The sequence below is a fragment of the Sturnira hondurensis genome, unplaced genomic scaffold (assembly GCF_014824575.4).
Source record: "Sturnira hondurensis isolate 20B ecotype Veracruz unplaced genomic scaffold, ASM1482457v3 Scaffold0017082, whole genome shotgun sequence".
Lineage (NCBI taxonomy): Eukaryota > Metazoa > Chordata > Mammalia > Chiroptera > Phyllostomidae > Sturnira > Sturnira hondurensis.
In genome coordinates, this window is record NW_028089713.1 from 3,206,580 (window position 1) to 3,227,640 (window position 21,061).

At 44.9% G+C, this 21,061-nt stretch overlaps 1 protein-coding gene across 6 annotated transcripts in view; it reads right to left on the reverse strand.

Annotated features, from left to right (window-relative positions):
* ATP2B4 (ATPase plasma membrane Ca2+ transporting 4) overlaps positions 1–21,061 on the reverse strand; it is a 104,571-nt gene that overhangs the window by 60,504 nt on the left and 23,006 nt on the right. Inside the window, exon 1 of one of the 6 annotated variants that reach the window (XM_037067184.1) lies at positions 4,981–5,000. The exons of the other annotated variants lie outside the window; for them this stretch is intronic. The gene's annotated coding sequence lies outside the window, so the exon portion shown is untranslated. Of the gene's footprint in view, positions 1–4,980; positions 5,001–21,061 lie in introns of those variants that run through there. 6 annotated transcript variants of the gene reach the window in all.

The window sequence follows — 21,061 nt, forward strand, 5'->3', positions numbered from 1 at the left end:
TACACCAGACTGAAATATGAAATCTGTCTCAGAGCCACACCCCCAGCCCTCCAAAGCAAAACCTGTTCTTTTCTTTGATTCAGATGCGCCCTTCCTCATCCCAGGTGGGGTTGGAAAAGGAAGGAAATAATATCCGTTGAGTACCTGCAATGAGCCAGGTACCATGCATGCTAGGCACTTTATGTGACAATTAGAGAAAATCATATATATGCATATATATGCACATACACACACAAATACGCGTACTATTATATAGTGCTTAGCATAGTGGCTATGCGGTGGTTGGTCCATACACAGTAGATATTATCATTATGACATCCATTGTTTCACTGGATCCTTACCAATAACCCTTTAAGGAGGCACCCAGTTTCATAGCAGGGAAATAGGGGAATACAGATTCAGAAAGCCAGAATGTGTGCCCTTGTCTGGACTCAAAGCCCCCCTGCCTCGAGTACAAGGACATTAAGGAAATAGGAACAAAGCTATGGATTTACTTTCTAGAGCTTGATGAGAAGATCCACATAAACCTATCTGCCCCTTACCCATGTAACAGGTCAGGGAAGCACTTCCTTAACTTCTTTGTACTTTCTGGGCAGGTGTAGGGCTTATCAGGGGCAAACACCCCAGCTCGTCCCCAACCCAACACATATAGTATCTCTCCAGCCAGAATATAGTTGGCTCTAGACTGGCATGATACCAAGCATACCCAGTTTGCATTTGGAGATCCCAGGAGCGGGGTTCAGGGGTTCTTCCACTCTATCATTTCATACCCTGGGCCTTGCAACCCGTAGTGACTTGGAAGAAGCTCAGAGGGATCCTGCTCTAGATTCTCTTTTTTCTTCAGCAGGGGCATTTCCTGTGCCAGCATCTCCGGGGTCTTAAGCTTTACTCCTCTCAGGCACTCCTGTGTTTCTCAGGGCCACACCCTGTCAAGAAAGCTGCAAGTTTCTCAATGAGCAGGCTGCAGAACCTGAAACAACCCCATCCCCACCCCGCCCTAGCTGGCCCTTCGCTCAGAAGGTTCAAACTCCACACAGAGGCTGCTCTACTCCCTCCTCATTACAGCCCCTTACTTCCATGACCCAGATTCTAGCCCATCCTTGCTAATTCCCACCACTCAGGACTGGTAGCCATCCTCACCGTGGTCCCAGGTCTTCCTTGCTTCTCCACGCCTGCCTGCCCTCATTGTTCCTCTAATGCCTACTGGCTTGAGGAAGCAGACCTGAGCATGTACCCTCCCTTTCAATCTACTGAGGCTCTGTGGAGGCATGTGGGAAGAAGGTCTGAGACAGAGCACATTGGCTAAAGTTCAGGCGGTGGGCAGCACCACCTGTTACCATCAGCAGCTACCAGGCCCATGCCAGGAAGCCCAGTGAGGGGTTGGTCACCAAAACCAGGCCTCTGCACTGACCACAGGATATCACACTGGGGCCTGTGGGCCTGTAACCTTATGCTAATTCTCAGCCCTTCCTAAAGAGAGAACACCACTTCCTAATTAGGAGGTGGGGTGAGAGCACAGCAAACACACATGCACACGTGGCGCTTACCCTGCCCCTCCCTAAGCCTGCTACTCTGACAGCGTTTTCAATTCAGCATCAGAAATGTAGTACCAAAATTAAAGCATCTATCTGGAAAAAATCTGTCACTTTCAACCTCTGGGTCTCAGGGACCCAGAACTTATCCCTTGTCCCCAGAGCCACCTGGTACTTCTTGGGCGAGCTAAGCCAATGCGTATCCTGGGTGCACCTCCCAGAGAAATTCTGACGCAGGTCCAGAAGGGGACGTGTGCAAGGATGTTCTGTGGAACATTGTTTGTGATGACAGGGAACTGAAGGCAACCTGGGATCTCCTTCCCCAGTGATGAATAAGCTAGATAACAGGGGATATTATGCAATAGTTAGAAACGCAGGTTAGAGATATGCAAGACAATATTGGTGATCTTAAGGGGAGGAGAAAGAGAGGGAGAGAAACATTAATGTGTGGTTGCCTATCACGCACCCCAAAGTGGGGACCTGACCCGCAACCCAAGCATGTGCCATGACTGGGAATTGAACTGGCAACCCTTTGGTTCACAGGCCCACGTTTAATCCACTGAGCTATACCAGCCAGGGATAAAGTAATTCTATACATTTTAAGGGACATATTTAAACAAAAAGATACATTAGAATGTTGCTCATAAGCAAGAAAGGGAATGGACATGGAGTATGGGGAAACACCAAGTGTTTAGGAAGGGGCATAAACCAATAATAATGGGTCATGAGTCCATTACTGATGAAGTCAGTACTCACTCTGCACCTGAGGTCCAAAAAAATAAAAACAAACATACCATGAGGCTGAAACCTTTCAGACCTAGAAGAGTTGTATGGTCTGAGGAAGGTTATGACAATGATGACAAAACTTATCAGTTCTGGCCAGATGGCTTCAGAGGACAGGGAGAGAAGGTAGGGCCCATAGATAGCACAAACATTCTCAAAAGTGATACCAAGAATTGAACCAAGGTTGCCAGTCCATTCCTGATCATCTGGCCTGTTGGTCAAGATGAAGAGAAGTAGCTTCATGGCATGGATCAGGAAACCAAACCAGGAATGTGCCTGAGAGGGCAATGCCTCCTGTCCCCCCCTGCCATCCCCAAAATAGCAGCAATATATCAAGATGAGAAAGGGCAGTCTCTCAGCCCCAGAGCCATGGGGGGAATGCACCCTTTTCCAAATACTAATCTGAGTCATACTGGCCCAGGTCACCTCTATGGCCTCCTGTGACTCAGGAGTATGGGGGTATTCACAGCAAGCTAGAGTTCAAAACAAATGTAAAGGATGAAACAGAAATACCAACCACTTCCTTCAGTTAAGGAGGACAGAGCTGATATCAGGTGGGAGTGACAGTGCCATCGAGAAGGTCTGCTTTTTGATGAAAGTGGCGCTGGCAGCTTCTCTTGATCCCTCCCCTCTGGTTGTGGGAAATGCTCGGTATATGAGTTAGCGAAGTTCTGTATTTCATGCTAAGTGAGGTGCAGCTCCGTGGACCTGGGACAGGAAGCCACTAGGCTAGCAGACAGGAGGCAGGCCTTGAGCAGTAACATTCAAATATCTAGTCTGTTCACTCTCTTGGGCAACACAGATTGCCTTTCTTGGGGCTGCTGTGGTTGTTCCACATTTTGGTTCCAAGGGAATAAAGGGCTTTTTAGCAGCTGGATTGGATCCTGCATTATTTTTAGAAACAAATTTCAGCAGAATCATGCCATGCTCATGGAGAGGGAGAGGGAGGTCAGTCTCCCTTGGCTACTGGGTCAGGATCTTTCTGCTCCCAGAGCTTAGGTTCTGCTGGAGCTCTCAGGGATAAGGAGAAAGCTGCCTGGCCACAGACTGAGGATGCCACATCTCATCCACCAAAAGAGATTGCTGTGGGCAGCTGCTCTTTCCCAGGGGCTCAGAAAGAGAGGAAGCAAAATAGCATTCCTGTGTGGCCCAGACGCTAGTCGGAGTACCACACACTGGACATCACCCCTGGCCAGCATCTTTACCTCCCTCCTCTCTGTGACAGTTCACCTGTACAGAGTACAGAGAACCACATGCTTTGCCTATTCCAGTCTTTTCTCAGCCTAGCTATTTTCAGGACGTTTCAGGCAAATGGGCAAGCACTCCATGCTGAGAAGTGGGCATTTACCAGGAAAGAGCTGGGAGCACTCCCTAGTAACCGGTCACCTCACTGCCCCAGCTCCACTTTTTCTAGTTCACTCGCTGCACAGACAGGAGCCACAAGTCAGCCTGGGGCTTGAGAAAGTAGACCAATCACCCCCTTGCACTTGTATGGTGCTTCAGAGCAGTGGTTTTCAAACTTGAGTGTGCACTAGGATCCCAGGAGGGCTGGTTAAAGCCTATCACGGGGCCAACTCCCAGAGTTTCTGCATTAGGAGTCCTAGGGTGGGGCCTGACAACTTCTAACAAGTTCCCTAACAAGAAGATGCTGACGCTGCTGGTCTGAGGATGCCACTTTCTAATGCTGCAGAAGTTACGAAGCATCTCTGCAAACAATATCATGAGAACTTCCAACAAGATAAGGCTAACTCACTTTAAGGCCTTGAATGGGGTCCAGTCCAAACACTGTCCCACAGCTAGGCCAACAGGCGAGGTATAGGAGGGTCTTGTCTTCTATCTCCTCCTGCTTTCCCCTCTCCCTCCTCCAGCCCTTGCAGAATGCTCTGCTTCCCTTTATCTCAGGGCAGTTCCCTTTCCCAGTAAAGCCCCTCTTCTGTGAGAAAAACAGTGTTTCCTGGGCAGGCTATAGCAGAAGCCAAGATTTATTCAGAAAGTTAGAATGAGTTCCCTCATCAGGGTCAGAGAAACACCCAGACCCCCTCCTGACTCAGGTGGTGCTAAGCATCCCCTGCACTCCTGTTTCCCTTGTCTGCAGGAGATCAAAGCTGGAGGAGGAAAATGAGAGAACAAGAGACACCCACCACTCACTTTAGGCTCCCCAAGTACTACTGCTCCACGGCACATCTAGACCCAGGCTACCTTTTCCCTGCCACCTCCAAGGCCCTCCAGAAGGGCTGGCTCATGACCCTCTGTAAAACCTCTATGTGAAGGGCATCTGCCCACTGCTCTGAGGGGGCGCAAGGCAGCTGGCGGGCAGCAGCAGCTGCTGTTTTGCAGTTGGTGACAAGCTGCTGTAAACACTCGGTTTAGGTTGCTATGGCAAAGTGAGTGTGCAGCCTGGCCACGGTGAAGCTATTTATGTGCCTGTAATGGCAGAGTGGTCTGTTTTTCATTACTTTAAAGTTTTCCTTTCCCAGCCCCCTAAAAGAGCTTAAAAAATAAAAATAAAAAAGAGCCATCACAATTTTCTCAGGAACAAAAAGAATAGAGCCAGAAAATACAGCTCAGGACTTGAGCCAGCAAGGAGAAGCCTGAAGAAAGGAGCACAGCTAAGAGGGTGAGTTCCTTTAGAGAAGGGAAGGTAGAGCTTCTGGTACATATGTACCTCTGTCTCAGCTCATCAGGAAGAGAGGCCAAAACTCAGGGTCGTCTCACCTCTGCACCACTTACATTATTGACAGAAGACAAAAGCACTGGGTATTCTTCCTGTCGAAGACAGGCTCCAGCCAGCAGCATTTTTCACACCCCTACCCCTCTCCACCATCCCCCACTGGCTGCCAATGTCATCAGGATGAAGATACTGAGGATTCCACCAGGGGTCATGGGAAGAGAGCCTCCAAGCAGAGTTCCCCAGTCCCACGCGTGCAGTGTCACCCAGCACGGAGCCTAGCCCTGCTGGAGGTCCGAAAGGAATGACCTCCAGTGGTGCCTCTGATGGGACCATGTTTTCCCTCCACTTATGCAGAGAACTTTCATACTGTTGTCACTCTTTAGTGAGATTCCACACAACAAGATTCACAATTTTAGCCCGCGCCAAGGAGTCAGAATTCAAGATTCAAATTCTGAAGAATGATCTAAAGTGAGGCTGAATGATCTAAAGTGAGGCTGATTCCTCCTGGGACACATGTGTCTCCTGGCCCCGGGGCACCTGGGAAAGGTTTTTGGCAGAGGAGGTAAAGAGTGATCAGAAATTGCCACTGGAGTCACACACAACTAAGCTGAAAGCGTACACTGACTTTGATAAACATGCTGTAGGCTGTCAATCGCTAAATGACATCTAAGAGAAAAAGAATCACTTTCCAGAAACAGGTGGAATACAAAAGATGATGCAGGATTTTAACATCCCTCTTTCTCCACTTTATTCCAGTTCCTTTGAATTGGTATGCTCTTAGGAAGAGAACGCCACCCCGACTCCAACTGTGGATGCACAGTAATCAGATAAAAGTTAGGGCAGTGGTAAGAAGAAAAAATTCCACAGACTGCTCTGACTCCTTCCATCTGAGATTATAACCAAATGCCTTTTAGATGCCACCACAGCTCTGATGGGCTATCAGTGAGAACAAACCCCATGGGGAGGAAAGGAGGTGGGGGCAGGGGGTGGCTGCTGCTGCTTCCATCAGGGAAGCACCCTCTACCGCCCCTGGAGCAGTCAAAGTCCTAGCTGACAGCAATGGTTAGCTGACAAAATCTTGCTGGGAAAATCAGAACTTGGGACAGAAATCGGTCTTGGCAGCACCTGGAGGTCAAAACAGCAAAGCAGGCATGGTTTCTAAGCCTGTCAAACCAACTGTCATCAGCATCCCACTGTTCCTGTAGGGTAGGAAAGGAGATAGGAGAGGGTGAAAAAAGGGTTCAGTGTGGGCACCATCCTGGACAGCTGGAAGGAGGCTGATAGAAAGGCACCACGGGTGCCCTGGCTGGTGTAGCTCAGTGGATTGAGCATGGGCCAGTGAACCAAACAACCGCAGTTCGATTCCCAGTCAGGGCACATGCCTGGGTTGCAGGCCAGTTCCCAGCAGGGGATGCATGAGAGGCAACCATACATTGATATTTCTCTCTCTCTCTCCTTCCCTTCCCCTCTAAAGATAAATAAATAAAATCTTAAAAAAAAAGAAAGAAAGGCACCACAGGTGAGCTAGTACCCCAGACACCAGTGTGTCTGAGTCTTAGGGTATTAACTCAAGCTGAGGGGCCATTATTTGGAAATATATAAAAAGAAAAAGACATGCCTCAGAGTCACCATGGTAGAGTAAGCTTCCAAAAATCATAGGCTAGAAAGAATACCTATTTACTCAAGGGTTCAGGATCCATAATGATGGACACAGGGCCCATTGTTGAAAGAGACAAAGGGCAGGAGACAAAGGTGACTCAGCCTCAACTGGCCATTGTTGATGCAAGTCACAGGAAAGAGAAAGTGGAAGGTATTGTGTATTCTTCTAAGTGAACAGAAAGGTTGTATCACCTCTCTTCCAATCTCTGTGCCAGTGCCTGATCTAACATGCAGAGTTAACGAATGAGCCATCTTTCTCTGGCCATCTCCAGAGAGAACCAGTTATCTATAAGTCCCCGGAAACACTCGTTCAGCACTTGTCCCCTCTCCGCCCCATCTCTCTTTGGGCCCTGGAGTTGGAAGACTGAATGGACTGAAGGCCTATTTTGCTTACTCTCCAGGACATAGTGCAGGGCTTTTCTGGTAAGGCAGAAGGGAGACCAGCTATCACTGTGCAAATCATCCACTCTCTGTGGAGATACAAAAAGAACCATAAAGATTTTAAGTTCTCTCAACACCTATTTGATTCTAAACTCCCACATACAGCATTTTAAACACCACTGCAGAGCCTCTGAGAAAAGACAGGGGAGGAGAACTATGGTGATGGTGGTGGTGGGGAGTTCTGTAGGAAGTGGCAAAAAAGGATGTTTTCTAGATTATTTCTGAAGCACTGAGCTGCCAGAAATTATAGGAAAAATATCTAGTACCAAACTCTTTCCACCTCCTCATTTTTCTCTGTATACCTCATTCCCAAACTTCTCACTTTGTTTCTCAGATCTATGTATAGCTTTTTCCTTATCTCTCCCTGTCTTCCTCTCTCCTTCTATTCTCTATCGAAATCTCTCTCTCTCTCCTCCCCACTACCTACCTCAATCTCCAAATCTCTCTTATTCTCTCTTTACACATCTCCAGAGACAGTATACTTGGATGGAATTCCATTCTCCTTACCTGGGTACTTTCTGAAACCAATCAACCCCGTCTAGTCCACACTGGCTCAAACAGTGGAAAGAATATAGATATGATGAGAAGCAAGTCAGGCATTTGTGGGGCTGCAATGGCTAGGGGTCATGGATGATGGGCCAAAGGCACACAAGACAAACTCTTATGAGCCAATCTGTACTTTCCCAAATCTACCTGAAGCTTGCCTGGCTAAGTCAAATATGAAACATCTAACTATGCTTGAAGCAGAGGCAAACTGCTAATGGACTAAAAAATGAGGAGCCCTAACAGAGATGGAGGAAGGGGAAAGATATGACAATATTCCTATGAATTAAAAACTAAAGTCAGGATTTGGTGTGCTCAGCAAAGTTTCCAATCCATCATAAACAGGGAAGTGGTCTGATGAATAGGAAGGGGCTGGGATATTTGACCAATATAAAAGGCACTTAGGATTACAGTATGACTCTGGCTCTTTTAAATGCTCCCACACAAACTGGAAATTCAAGAATTGAGCATGATATGCTAGCCCTTCCTAACTACAAGCTGCAAGATGGTACTACCGTCACACCCCAATTCTACTCTGAGCCTCTGGGTAGAAAGAAGGCATAAGGAGGCTAACTCGAACACCCTGGTAACATAGCTGCCTTCTTTCAGATCTTTCCACTGCTATGCAAAAATTCAAGGACTCACAGAAGGGACAAGAGGAGGAATAATAGCAAAAGGCACCCAACCCAGCACAGCAGGACCTTAAGTAGGCATCTCACACCATTTGTCTCACATTTGCTTCTCTACTCAAAAGTCTGCAAGAGCACTCTTCCCAGCTTCTCTAGTCTTGCACACCCTGGCCAGCTGGTGCAAATTAGTAAGATCTCCATCACCCAGAGAACAAACCTTTTCTGAGAAGGGGGACGGGGGCAATGCCCTCCCTTCAGGGTTTCAGACACTGAACTCTCCCATCTGCAAGCAGTCAAATCCAAAGAGTAGACAAGGACACACCAGCCTGCTCTCCCCTCTCCCTCCTCCAACAGCCAGCTCAGGAAAGAGAACTCTTCTGTGGGGGAAGTCCCACAGCAGTGAGGCTATGGAAACTTTGCCGTCTAAGGCTGTGGAATTTGTCTACTGGACTTCTGCAGTTAATCATCCCATCTGCCTGGACTCCCAGCTTGGGGCTTTAAAAGGTAGCACTCAAGCAAGAAGGACAAACATGTCTAGGGGAAGAAAAAGCAGGAAAAAGTTGGTGTAAGCTAAAAGATAACCATGTCCAACACCAGTCTTCTGAGTAATTGAGTGTGAGAAGGGGAAAGGAGAAAAGAACACACACACACATAAGTGTAGACCACATTCCAGAATACTCTTCCAGACTTTCAGCTAATGTTACTATATTCACACTTCAGGTCCTACAGAGAACATTGCTCCCATTCCTAACCCACTTGTAAAAGAATTATCTAGGGGTTGGTTAGTTTAAACCCTCCTGCTTACAGCAGATCTGAAAAATCAGAGGCTCCTGTCCCCCTTTGAAAAAATGTTCTAGAGAGCTCGTAGCTAGGAGCACAAGGCTTTGGAACATTAACATCCAAGATGGTAGAAGTGGCCTCTTAGGCTGTGTTGCCATGGTTTCCAAGAAAACAAACAGAAGTCTGGCCCTAAAAAGGGGTGGGAGGGTGAACTACCTTCTTCTTCCTATGGGAATAGTTTCAAGAGCCAAGATAGGAGGGGAATATGGTAAAATGAGAGGGTCACAGAAGATCACAGAAGAAAGAAAATGGGCAGTCCTGACACTTCCCATTCCTCCTGGAGAGGCCAGGGTGGAAGATCCCATTTGCAGAATGAAAAGGCACCACTAGGAGGTGAGATAAACCTAGGAAGTAAATAGGAAAATGAGCACTTCCCTGTATCAGATGCTCAACCGAGCTAACATAGGAGGCAGGGAAACCGGAGGCTAAATGAGCTGCTTTGAGAAAGGCAAGGCTCTGAGTTCTGCCTGCAAGAAAACTGGTGAGATAACTATCTCCAGAAGAGATGTGTATAGGTGCTATTGCACAGAATTGAGACTCACCCCAATGTTCACTCCCTAAACTGGCATCAGCTTACCACCTTCCCAGGTCCTCTGGTCAGGAGTCTTCAATTCTAGTTCTAAAGGAGCCAGATGGGCAGAACAGTGTCAGGAGCCAAAATGCTACCATGTTCACCCAGCAGGAGCTGTTAGCTGAGCAGAGCCACCTGGCTAAGGAGTTCCCTTTTATACTCCTGGGCAGCTTTCTGCATTGTATGATGCTTCCCCCTCCTCCGCAACCTCCAGAGCTGGTGCCAGCTTGGCTCCCAGAAGCAGTGACTGTGGCACCATTGTAGGTGAGTACCATGTATGCCCTGCTATCTTTTCAAAGCAGATGGGACCAGGGGTCAAATGACTGCAAGTTAGGAGGCAGGCCAGACCTAATCACCAGTTCATCAGTAGTAATTGCACGAGCTGGTAAGTTCCTGGCTTTTTCAGGGACCAGATACAGAACTTTCCCTGCCAACTGCATCAAACATCTCATAGCATCCCAGAATCACAGCCATTCAGGGAACTTTGGGAAAGTCTAATAAAATTTTACATTGTATTATATCTCACAGTGAAACATCTATGAGTCAAACACTGCTGGGCACTGGGACAAAAAGAGGCAGAATATAGATTGGAAAGCAGGATATATAGGCAGATGCAGATGATGCAAAGTAATCTATATTAGGTATCAAATGAAGAACATGATCACCTGTGTGCATCTGACATGACACCACCAGGGCCAGTTGTAGCCATCAAGCTGCTGCGAGAGAGCTCCCTCAAAGCCTGGGCCTCCCCCGAATGGGCTCAGGCCTATACCCTGAATCAAGGAGAGCTTTCTTAGGGCTTCCCAGAGCTGCTCTACACATGTGCAGAGTGTGTCCTGAACCTGGGCACTAAGTGAGAAGGCTGTTGGGAGATGAAACACCCTAAGTGTTGCTGGATAGGCTTCAGCCTGATGAATAGGCCATCAGGCTGTATTCATCTGAAGGGGACATCTTTCTACTGTCTTTATACCCTGCCTTATGGGCTACCAGGTGCAGTTAACTGTCAATGTGGCACACTGCCTTGGATCACAGACCCTGAGAAATCTCTAAAAAGAAAACCAGAAGTGAATCCAATTTGACTAGGGGATGCACCAGAAAGGCTGAAGATGCCAAAGCAGCCAGACTTGTGGGCCCAGGCGGCTTGGAGCTCTGTCTTGGGGTCAGATTGTCGAGCGTTGGTCAAGCTCTTGCTCCTCACAGCTTACAGGCTCTTCTATCATAGCTCTTCCCAAGTAGCACTACACTTGCCTTCCCCTGAGCACAATGCCTGCCCTCTAAATCCATTCTTCTTGGGCCTTAATTTCATTATCTGAAAAATAGAGATAAGGAGAGTAACCTACCTCACAAAGAAGTTGAAAGGACTATTACTTTTGGGGAGTATAAAGGCCCAGAGCCCTTAGATGAAGATTAACTGCATTAAAAAGCAACTGAACAATGGAAACAGAGGGAGGCTACCCCTTGTCAGGGATCCCAGTGCCTCTGGCCTCTTTGTGGGCTCTATGTACCAGGTAGATGTTGGTACTACCATTCATGGACTTCTCCAGCATCTCCACTTTTTGCATCTATATCTGGGGAATCTGCCTTCCCTCTTAAGTGGATTTGGTAAGAAAGAAAAGTTCATGAGCATCAAAGAAAGTTGTGGCCCTGGCCGGTGTGGCTTCGATGGTTGGATGTCATTCTGCAAAGCAAAAGTTCACTGGTTTGATTCCCAGTCAAGGCACATGCCTGGGTTGCGGGCCTGGCCCCCAGTTGGGTCACGAGCAAGAGACAACTGATTGATGTTTCTCTCTTTCTCTCCCAGTCTTTCTCCCTACCTTCTTCTTCTCTAAATAAATAAATAAAATTAAAAAAAAAAAGAAGAAGAAGGTTGTGGTAAGAACTCACATCCGGGCAATGCGTCACAGTTTCAAAGCACTCTGATGTGTTATCTCTGGGACAGAATTTTAAGACAGACAGAACTGATGACATTATTCCACCCACAGATTTTATAACACATGGCCTTAAGGTGGCATGACTCAGTGAAGGCCATGCAACTGCAGAAAGAGCCTGAAAAAAGCTAAGATATACTACATGCTCCAAGGTCCTACAAAGAAAGTCAAGAGAAACAGGAATAAGAGAGCAAGAGAGCAAGAGAGCAGCCTGCATAAAATAGTCAGAGAATTTTAGACCCAACTTTGGAGCTGAAGGATTCCTGTCCTGATGAACTCAGACTATCGACATGAGTTTTCCTACTTCCTCCCAGAGGCAACAATGGCATATTCTGAGGGTATGTATAATGCAGCGTGTGTCATCCTTTTAGGCCCTGGACACCTTGAGGGTACAGACTGTAGCCAAGATAGAGGATATGCAATTCCTGGCATTGAGGGATGCAAAACAGAGAAAGGAGAACAAAAAAGAATGTAGGAAGATTCAGAGAAAGGAAGGAAGGGGGCCCTTCCCCTCCGGGAACTCCCAGACACAGAGTCTAAATAAAGAACACAGGACACGCCTGAATTAGGAAGCCCTGTGATTATAGTGGAGTAGATACAGAAATACTGAAGGGTATGGAAGCCAAGCCGATCAGAAATGACAGAACTGACAGAAGAAATACATAAAACAAGAAAAAACTCAGAACTATAAAAAGGTAAAACAAAAGCTGCTCTAGTCTCTAGACCGTTTGCCTAGAGACTGAAAACAGAGCACCCCTGGCAATCAATAGTGGGCTCTGTCCTCAGGAAGGCAGGCAAAGGCGAGACTGGAGCCCCAAACAATTCCTTCTCTCTTTTCCAACTAGCACTTCCATGTCCAGGCAGTGTCACCTGCTGAATGAGAGACCTTTGGAATGGTGACATCCGAGAAGAGGCTTCAAAGCAGACTTTGTAAACCACACAATGAAAGCAAGTTCCCACCACCTGGGAAGGTGACTCTCCTATTTCCTGCTTCAAGGAAAGAGTAGGCTGTCCCTGACGGGTGTGGCTCAGTTGGTTGGGAGGACGTTGTCCTGAAAACCAAAAGGTCTCAGGTTCGATTCCCTGTCAGGGCACATGCCTGGGTGGCTGGCTAGGTCCCCGGAGGGGGGCATGCAAGAGGCGCCTGATCAATGCTTCTCTCATATAGATGTTTCTCTCCCTCTTTCTCCCCTCTCTAAAGATAAATAAATAAAATCTTTTCAAAAAGTAGGCTCTTCCCTCCATGTTACTGTAAATTTTGATAGCCCAAAGTTTCATTAAAGAAGAGAGAGCATCCATCAACAGATGGATTGGTAGACAAAATGTGGCACATCCATCCAATGAAATAACATTCAGCCTTAAAAAGGAATGAAATTCTGATACACGCTACAACATGGGTGAAACTTGAAAACATTATGCAATTATTAACCAATGTCATCCCAATAAATTCAATGAAAAATAAAAAAATTAACTTAAAAAAGAAAACATTATACTAAATAAAACAAGGCAGACACAAAAGGATCAATATTGTATGAGTCTACTTAAATGAAGTGCCTATTCTAGGCACACATTCATAAGGACTGGAAATAGAGTGGAGGTTGTCAGGGACTAGGGGGAAAGGGATTTGGGTGGGGTTACTGTTTAATGGGTACAGAGTTTCTATTTGGGATGAAGAAAAAATTTTGTGAATGGACAGTAGTGATGGCAGCACAATAATGTGAATATAATTAATGCTATTCACCACCATAAAATATTCTTAAAAAGAAGAAGACAGGAAAGTGAATAGAATAGTGCTGGTTCAGATACAAAGGTGAAGGGACGAGCAGACTAAATCCAGAACTGTGGGCCTAGTCACCACAATGTCACCAGGAGCTCAGGAACATGGTGGTACTGGAGGTGGAGGCACAGTGACCTCTGACATGCCCAGGACTGGGAGCCCACAGAGGGACTGGCACAATATCAAATAATGCAATAGGTAACCTGGCAAAGCTCAGTGGCAAAGCCAAGGGAAGGGGAAACAGATGGGGCTTCTGAAGACCATGCTCTGTGGCAGAAGTTGGAAGGGCATTGAGGACAATGGACAAGTCCTCATTTCAAGCAGCAGGGGAAAAGTCAGCTTTCTGTTACTCTCTGAAAGTCACCTCATCATCAGCTCAGAGAACAGAGGCATCTGCTTAGAGCTGGTGCAGCTGAGGTCTTCATGATTCACTATGGAAATACAGTGTTTCCAGTCTCTTTGAATACCTCATATTATTTAATTTGATTCTCCCAACAAACTTGGGCAATTGATAAAGAAAATGTGGTACCAAATTTTTTGGACCGTAAGATGCACCAGACCATAAGATGAACCTAGATTTTAGAGCAGGAAAATAGGAAAAAGATTTTGAAGCAAAAAATGTGGTAAAATATTTAATAACATAAATAATATAGGCCACCGCCCCCCCACCCCAGTGAGCCAGGTTAGCTACATTGAGACTATAAGCCATACCCCCTTCCCCCGCAAATAGGGGGTGGGGGGAAGTGTGTCTTATAGTCTAAAAACTGTGGTATATCCATACAATGGGAAATGGATAATACTGCCCCCATTTTGTAGAAAAGAAAACTGATTAAATACCTCTTCTTGAGCCACACAGTAAAAAGTAGAACCAGAGTCCAAACCTGAGTTTGACAAAGGCCACACTCATTAACACCATAAGAGTGCCTTGAGGTGCTTTCCAGAAATGAGAACCCCTTTTCTCAGGGACCAGGTCACCTCTTAAAGTGCAGAGCATAGGCCCTGTGGGTAGATGGACTCAAGTCCCAGATCCACTATCACTACCTGTTTGACCTTGGGAAAGTCAGTCAATGTCTCTGTTTAGTTTTGGCAATGATAACAGGGGATAACCATAGCATCCCCATTTAAAATATTTCAGAAGACTCTGAAATAATTAATCCATGTAAATGCACACAGTGCTGCCACATTACAAAACATTCAAGTATTATTATTGTGCTTATTATTTAATGCTATTAACCAGCCCATTTCCCTGTAGGGTCTGGGCCACTGGCGACCTGCTCTTCAGTCAGAATGTGAGTGAGGAATTATAGCTAAATTTCCCTTACTCTTATCTAGGGAAGAAAAGATCATCTCAAGGTTGGAAGAGAATGAAGGTCATCTAGACTAATCTCTTTTCCAATGATAGAAACCATTTCTTCTTACTGTTGCCCAAAAGCCCACTCATTAGCTCTTATTCTTTCTTATACAGGCATACCCCATTTTATTGCGCCTCACTGATGCTACACTTTTTACAAGTTGAAGGCATGGTCCTCCACCAGCAAAAAGACTGACTCAGCTCTGGCTGGTGTAGCTCAGTGGATTGAGTGCGGGCCTGTGAACCACACGATTGCGGTTCGATTCCCAGTCAGGGCACATGCCTGGGGTTGCAGGCCAGTTCCCAGTAGGCAACTCACGAGAGGCAACCATACATTGATATTTCTCTCCTTCTCTCCTTCTCTTCCTCTCTGAAGATAAATAAATTTTTTAAAATCTTTAAAAAAAACAAAGATTAAAAAGACGGACTCACTTTTTTCATGGTGGTCTGGAACTGAACCCACAATAACCCCAAAGTATGGCTGTATTAAATTGGGACCTAATTTGTAATTTCTACCACCGAAGTGATTGGCATGCATTCTTGCAATCTTACAACTACTCTATGTGACAGCTACTTTTGTCCCCTTTCAACAATTGAAGAAACTGAGGCCCAAAGTCCTAGGGTTAGCTAGTAGTCAAGCTGAGCCATGAACACAGGTCTGCCTGATTCCAGAACTTATGTTTTCAGCTATTACATGATACTTCTGCCTTAGAGAATAGAGGACAAGTCTACCAACGTTGTAGAAGAGAAAGTAACTTTGGTTCAATTTCATTTACCTGAATTGGAATCTAAGCTCTATGACTGTGAAAAAGTTCTCTACTAGTAACATCTACCATTTAGTGAGCATCTGGCATTTAATGAACATTATTAAGTATCAAGCACTCTGACTTACTTTTATAGATGACAGAACTGAGGGGCAAATTGTACTCAATACCACACAAAACTTCTAAGTAAAGAGGTAAATTTCCCACTTTTGCTGCCTGATGCTTTTCTTTTCACCATGCTCTAAGAACTCCAGTTTCAGACCTTCTTTCATGTGCAACAGTCCAGGAATAATGAAACTCTAATTTTATGCCTAATCTGTCCTGACACTCTTACCTATGTTACATGAAATTATGAACATGAATGATTCAAAATGGGCATGGCTCATTCTGAGGGCATGGATCAACAGTGTCTCTTATACTTCACCAGTAGGGGAAAGCTACTACAAATGTATTGGGAAACAACCTGTTGTTATTGTGTAAATTGGAATATTCATATACTAACTAACATGGTAGCTACTCAATAAATGGTAATATTTATTAATTTCTTCTATATCACAGTCTTAATTTTTTTAACTGCTACATTTCCTATTGTCTTCATATTCCTTTGCTTCTTTCCATTTTCTTCCTAGTTTTTTAGTGTTAGTCTAGAAATTTAACATGTATATTTATCCTAAAAATTTCTGATAATCAATATCTTTAACTTCTTCCCAAACAATACTAGGACGATAGAACACTTAAAACTCCAATTATTTAGTTTCTCATTTATATGCTATTGTTACTATGGATTTCAAGTATAGGTTTATTTAAACCCTATGTTAGACATTGTTATCATTTTCTTTGCTGTTATTAGTTAGATTTAGCACCATGTTTACAATTTCCTTTGCTTATCATTCCTTCTTGAATCTCAGGCCTTTCCTTTAGGTAATGTTTCTTCTTGAACTATTTTTTTAGAAGCTGTTTTAGTGGAAACCTCTTTGTTAGTTTGCAAAGGGTCTTGATTTTTCCCTCATTCTTGAAAGATTTTCACTGGTAGTAGAATTCTGTGTTAGCAGTTATTGCCTCAACACTTTGAAGATTGTATCAGTCCACAATCTTCTGGCTTTTATCTCAACTGAGGTTGAGAAATCAGTTGTCAAACTAATTGTAATTCTCTTGAATGCAATTTACCTGTTGGGTTTACTTTGAAATTATTTGTCCTTGGTGTTCTGTAGTTTCACTATGATGTGTCTAGGGGCAAAGTTTATTTCTCTCAAGTGGGATTCATTAGGTCTCATAAATATAATAATTGTATTTAATCAATTCTTGACCATTGCCTCTTCAATATTATCATACTCCTATTTCCTGTATTATCTTCCTCTGGGACATTAATTAAATGTATATTGGGATCTTTTTACTCTATTCTGAAAGTGGACAAACTGTATAACACACGGGCCAAGTCCGGACAGCATGCCATCTGGTTTTGTAAATATAGTTTTATTAGCACCCAGCCACACCCATTTATTTACATGTTGCTATGGCTACTTTCACACTACAATAGGAGAGTTGAGTGGTAATTGCAGAAACTATGGGGGCCATAAACTTAAATATTTACTATCTGGTCTTTTATGGAAACAAATTTTCCAACTCCTCTATTTTCTACTCCTCTTCTATATTTTCTATCTTCATCTCTCCCATGTCTTATATAATTTCTCCAGAAATATCTTCCAATTTATTAAGTTTTATCTGTAATTATACAATTTTAACCCTTTCATTGAAATTTTAATTTCCTTCTGTATTTTTTTTCATTTCTAGACATTCTCTTTGGATATCTGAGTCATCTGAGAGATATCCAAAGAGAAAGCAATCTCATCAATTGAGGTTTGTTTCCCTTCATAATTCTTTTAATACCCTTATGTCTTTTTTTATTTTTTATTATTTATTTATTTTAGATTTTTATTTATTTATCTTAGAGGGGAAGGGAAGGAGGGAGAGAGAGAGAGAGAAATATCAATGTATGGTTGCCTCTTGTGTGTCCCCTGCTGGGAACTGGCCTGCAACCCAGGCATGTGCCCTGACTGGGAATCGAACCGCAATCGTGTGGTTCACAGGCCCGCACTCAATCCACTGAGCTACACCACCCAGGGCTCTTATGTCTTTTTTAAAAGATTCTATTTATTTATCTTTAGAGGGGAAGGAAAGACAGAAGGAGAGGAGAGAAATATCAATGTATGGTTGTCTCTGGTGTGTCCCCTGCTGGGACCTGGCCTGCAATCCAGGCATGTGCCCTGACTGGGAATGGAACCCTCAACCCTTTGGTTCGGTGGCAGGAACTCAATCCACTGAGCCACGCCAGCCAGGGCACAAACACTCTAATATATGCTATTTTTGTGTGTCTGATCAGTGGAATATTATTTTTGCTGCTCAACTTTATTGGTAACCAGGAAAATGCAAATCAAGATCACTAAGAGACACTACACCATTTGGCTGATAAAAACGAAGAAGTCTGTCAATACCCAGTACTTGAGAGGGCATGGATCAACAGTGTCTCTTATACTTCACCAGTAGGGGAAAGCTACTACAGATGTATTGGGAAACAACCTGTTGTTATTGTGTAAGTTTGAATATTCATATACTAAGATTTAGCAATTCCCTTCTGAGCTCTATACCCAGGAAACATTTGCACATGTGCATCAGGAGACATGAACAGGAATGCTCTTCAAATGGTGAAAAATGGTGCTAGCTTCACCAATGAAATATTATATAGCAGTGAAAATGAATGAACTATAGCTATACTCAAGAGGAATAAATCCTAGTATTATAATGTTGAGTGGAAATAAGCAAGTCATAGAAAACTTTACATAGTCTATATTTTTAATACAGAATATAAAACAAAACTAAAGAAAATATTTGTTTAGACACATATGTTTATCAAAAGAACAATAATCACAAAATTCAGGATAATGGTTGGGATAGGTGATGGGGTGGAAGACAGGATAGAGAGGGCACATAGGTGGATGTAAGTTATAGTAGTGGCCCTGGCTGGTGTAGCTCATTGGGTTGAGCGTGGGCCTGCGAACCAAAGCATCACCGGTTTGATTCCCACTCAGGGCACATGCCTGGGTTGCAGGCCATATCCCCGGTATGGGGTGTGCTAGAGGCAACCCTACATTGATGTTTCACTCCCTCTCTCTCCCTCCCTTTCCTGTCTCTCTAAAATAAATAAATAAAATTTTAAAAAAGTTATAGTAGTGGTCTTGTTTTTGGCTTGAGTATTGGGTTCAGCTGTCTTCACTGGGTTATTAAAATATGTAAATCGTGCACCTAAAAAATGAAGGAAAGGAAAGAAAGAGATAAAGCTAGAGATGAACGAAGCAGGAACAGAAAGGTTTCCACTATTTCTGTTGCGACACTTTTTAACCTGCATGATCAAAGAGAGCCATGGATCTGCCAAGTTAGCAACTTCAGGGTTCAAAACTGTCACTGAACAACATAGTCAATACACTGCAATGACCACATCAGTCTAATAAGAATATGTCTTCTACTTAGAAATTATTATCCTCACTTGAGGCCTTTTTTTTTCATTGCTTTTGAAAGAGAGAGAGAGAGAAAGAAAGAAACACCGACTGGTTGCCTCCTGCACACACCCACGGGAATTGAACAGCAACCTGGGTATGTGCTGTGTGCCTGGGAACGGAACCAGCAGCCTCCCCTTCTAAGGGACCAAGTGCCAACTAACTGAACCACATGGGCAGCCGGGGCAAGAATTCATTTTTTAAATTTTTAGAGAGGAAAGAAGAGAAACATCAATTTGTTGTTTCACTTACGCATTCATCTGTTCATTCTTGTATGTCTCCTGACCCAGGATCGAACCTGGCAACCTTGGCATATATGGAGACAACAGAAACTCTAACCAACTCAGCTACCAGCCAGGGATATTTAGAAATTTTCACTTTGGAGGGTGAGGTGTAAGGAGAAGTGGGAGTAAAAGGAACCAGGGCGGGTTGGCCAGTGTGCATGTAATTCCTCTAGGAACCTGCGAGCCATAAGCCTGGAGGGGCACACAAAGAAGTGGGAAGAGAAGGGGTGGCTTGGTCTCCAGCTTGGGGTGTGGAAGGAGGCAGAAGAGCAGCATCACATTTCACCATTAAGGGAGACTCTGGGCATTAGTAATCCGGGGCACAGGCCTGAGTGCCCCTCTCCTTCAGGATCCAGACCAGTACAACACCTTGCAGAGAACCCAAACCCCTTTCTGCTGAAACTTCCTGGGTCCTAAAGCCCACACCAACCCACCGACACAGGGAGCTCCAGGCTCGAAAGGCAGGGGCTGGTAGAGGTAGCCTCTCAACCTCAAGAAGTCCCTACACTCAACCCTCAGCCCACAGCCCTGGAGCATCTGGGGCAAGAAATCTTCAGTCCTTCCGAAGGCTGCCTCTGCACTGATGCCAAAAAAGGCGGCGGCTCCTCCCTGGCCACTCAGTGTTGGCTCACCAGGAGTCAGTGACTCAGCCAGCCCAGCAGCCTCTCCCTCCCCCAGGAACCTAGTCCTCCCCCTCACCACACCCTGGGGAGAAACCACCACTTTTTAGCTTCAGGGGGTCCGTAGGTCCCACCCAGTTCTCACCCCGTCCTTCACCTGGCCTCTTTAAACACTTCAAGAGCAAAAAATCCTGGAGTTTCAGAGGCTCCAACATGGCTCCACAGTTTCCCTCAGAGCACTCAGTCCCCAAGCTGCCACTGGGAACAAGGACTTGCCTCGCACTGTGCTGGGCAAGTATGCTTCATAAATGTGGATGATCAGAGACAGAGACGAAAATTGGGGTGATTCTGGGATGTTACAACATATACAGACTGAATGATCTCATTAGCCCTCACTCAGCAGCACTGGGATGAGCAAGGAGATAAACTGGAGGGTACCCCACTTGCACATTGGGGAACTTGACCCCTAGAGTAGAGGATGTGACCTAGTCAGGGTAAAGTGTGAGAAACAATGTAGTTTCCTGGGTCTCACTTTTTCTTTTGGTCTGTAAAACTGAAGATGTTGAGTATGGCCCCTTCCAATTCTGAAAAAATGAGATCCTAGGGCTTCCAGTCTTCATCAAACACTGGCTCACCTCAACATCCTTAGGAACACCTCTGAGTTCTAACAATGTCCTTTCATATATGTTTTAATTTCTCAAAATACTTCCATTTAGATTCCATATGCCCCCCCCTGCTAGAATAATCAATCCTTTGTGGTTAGAAACAACTGAGGAACGTGAGGCTCAGAGTTTAAGGGGCTTGCACAAGGTCACAGTGTTAGCTAGCAGCATGGTTAAGAACTCAATTAATGGGCCCCTTCTAATGCCTTGAGACTCCCAAATCCCTTACCCACTTTGAGGAAGTCATTTGTACTTCCCAGAACTCACCCTCCCATTTATAGTACAGAAAGAAACCATCCTGCATAACAAAGAGGGCTACGATTTTACATGAGCTGGAGAAATGGCTTTCTAAACCTCAGAGGAGTCAGCTGAGTCAACAGGGGCTTTCCCCATTCAAGAATCTTCACATATTGGGACTTCCGCCAAGATGGAGGCATAGGTGGAAACACTGTGCC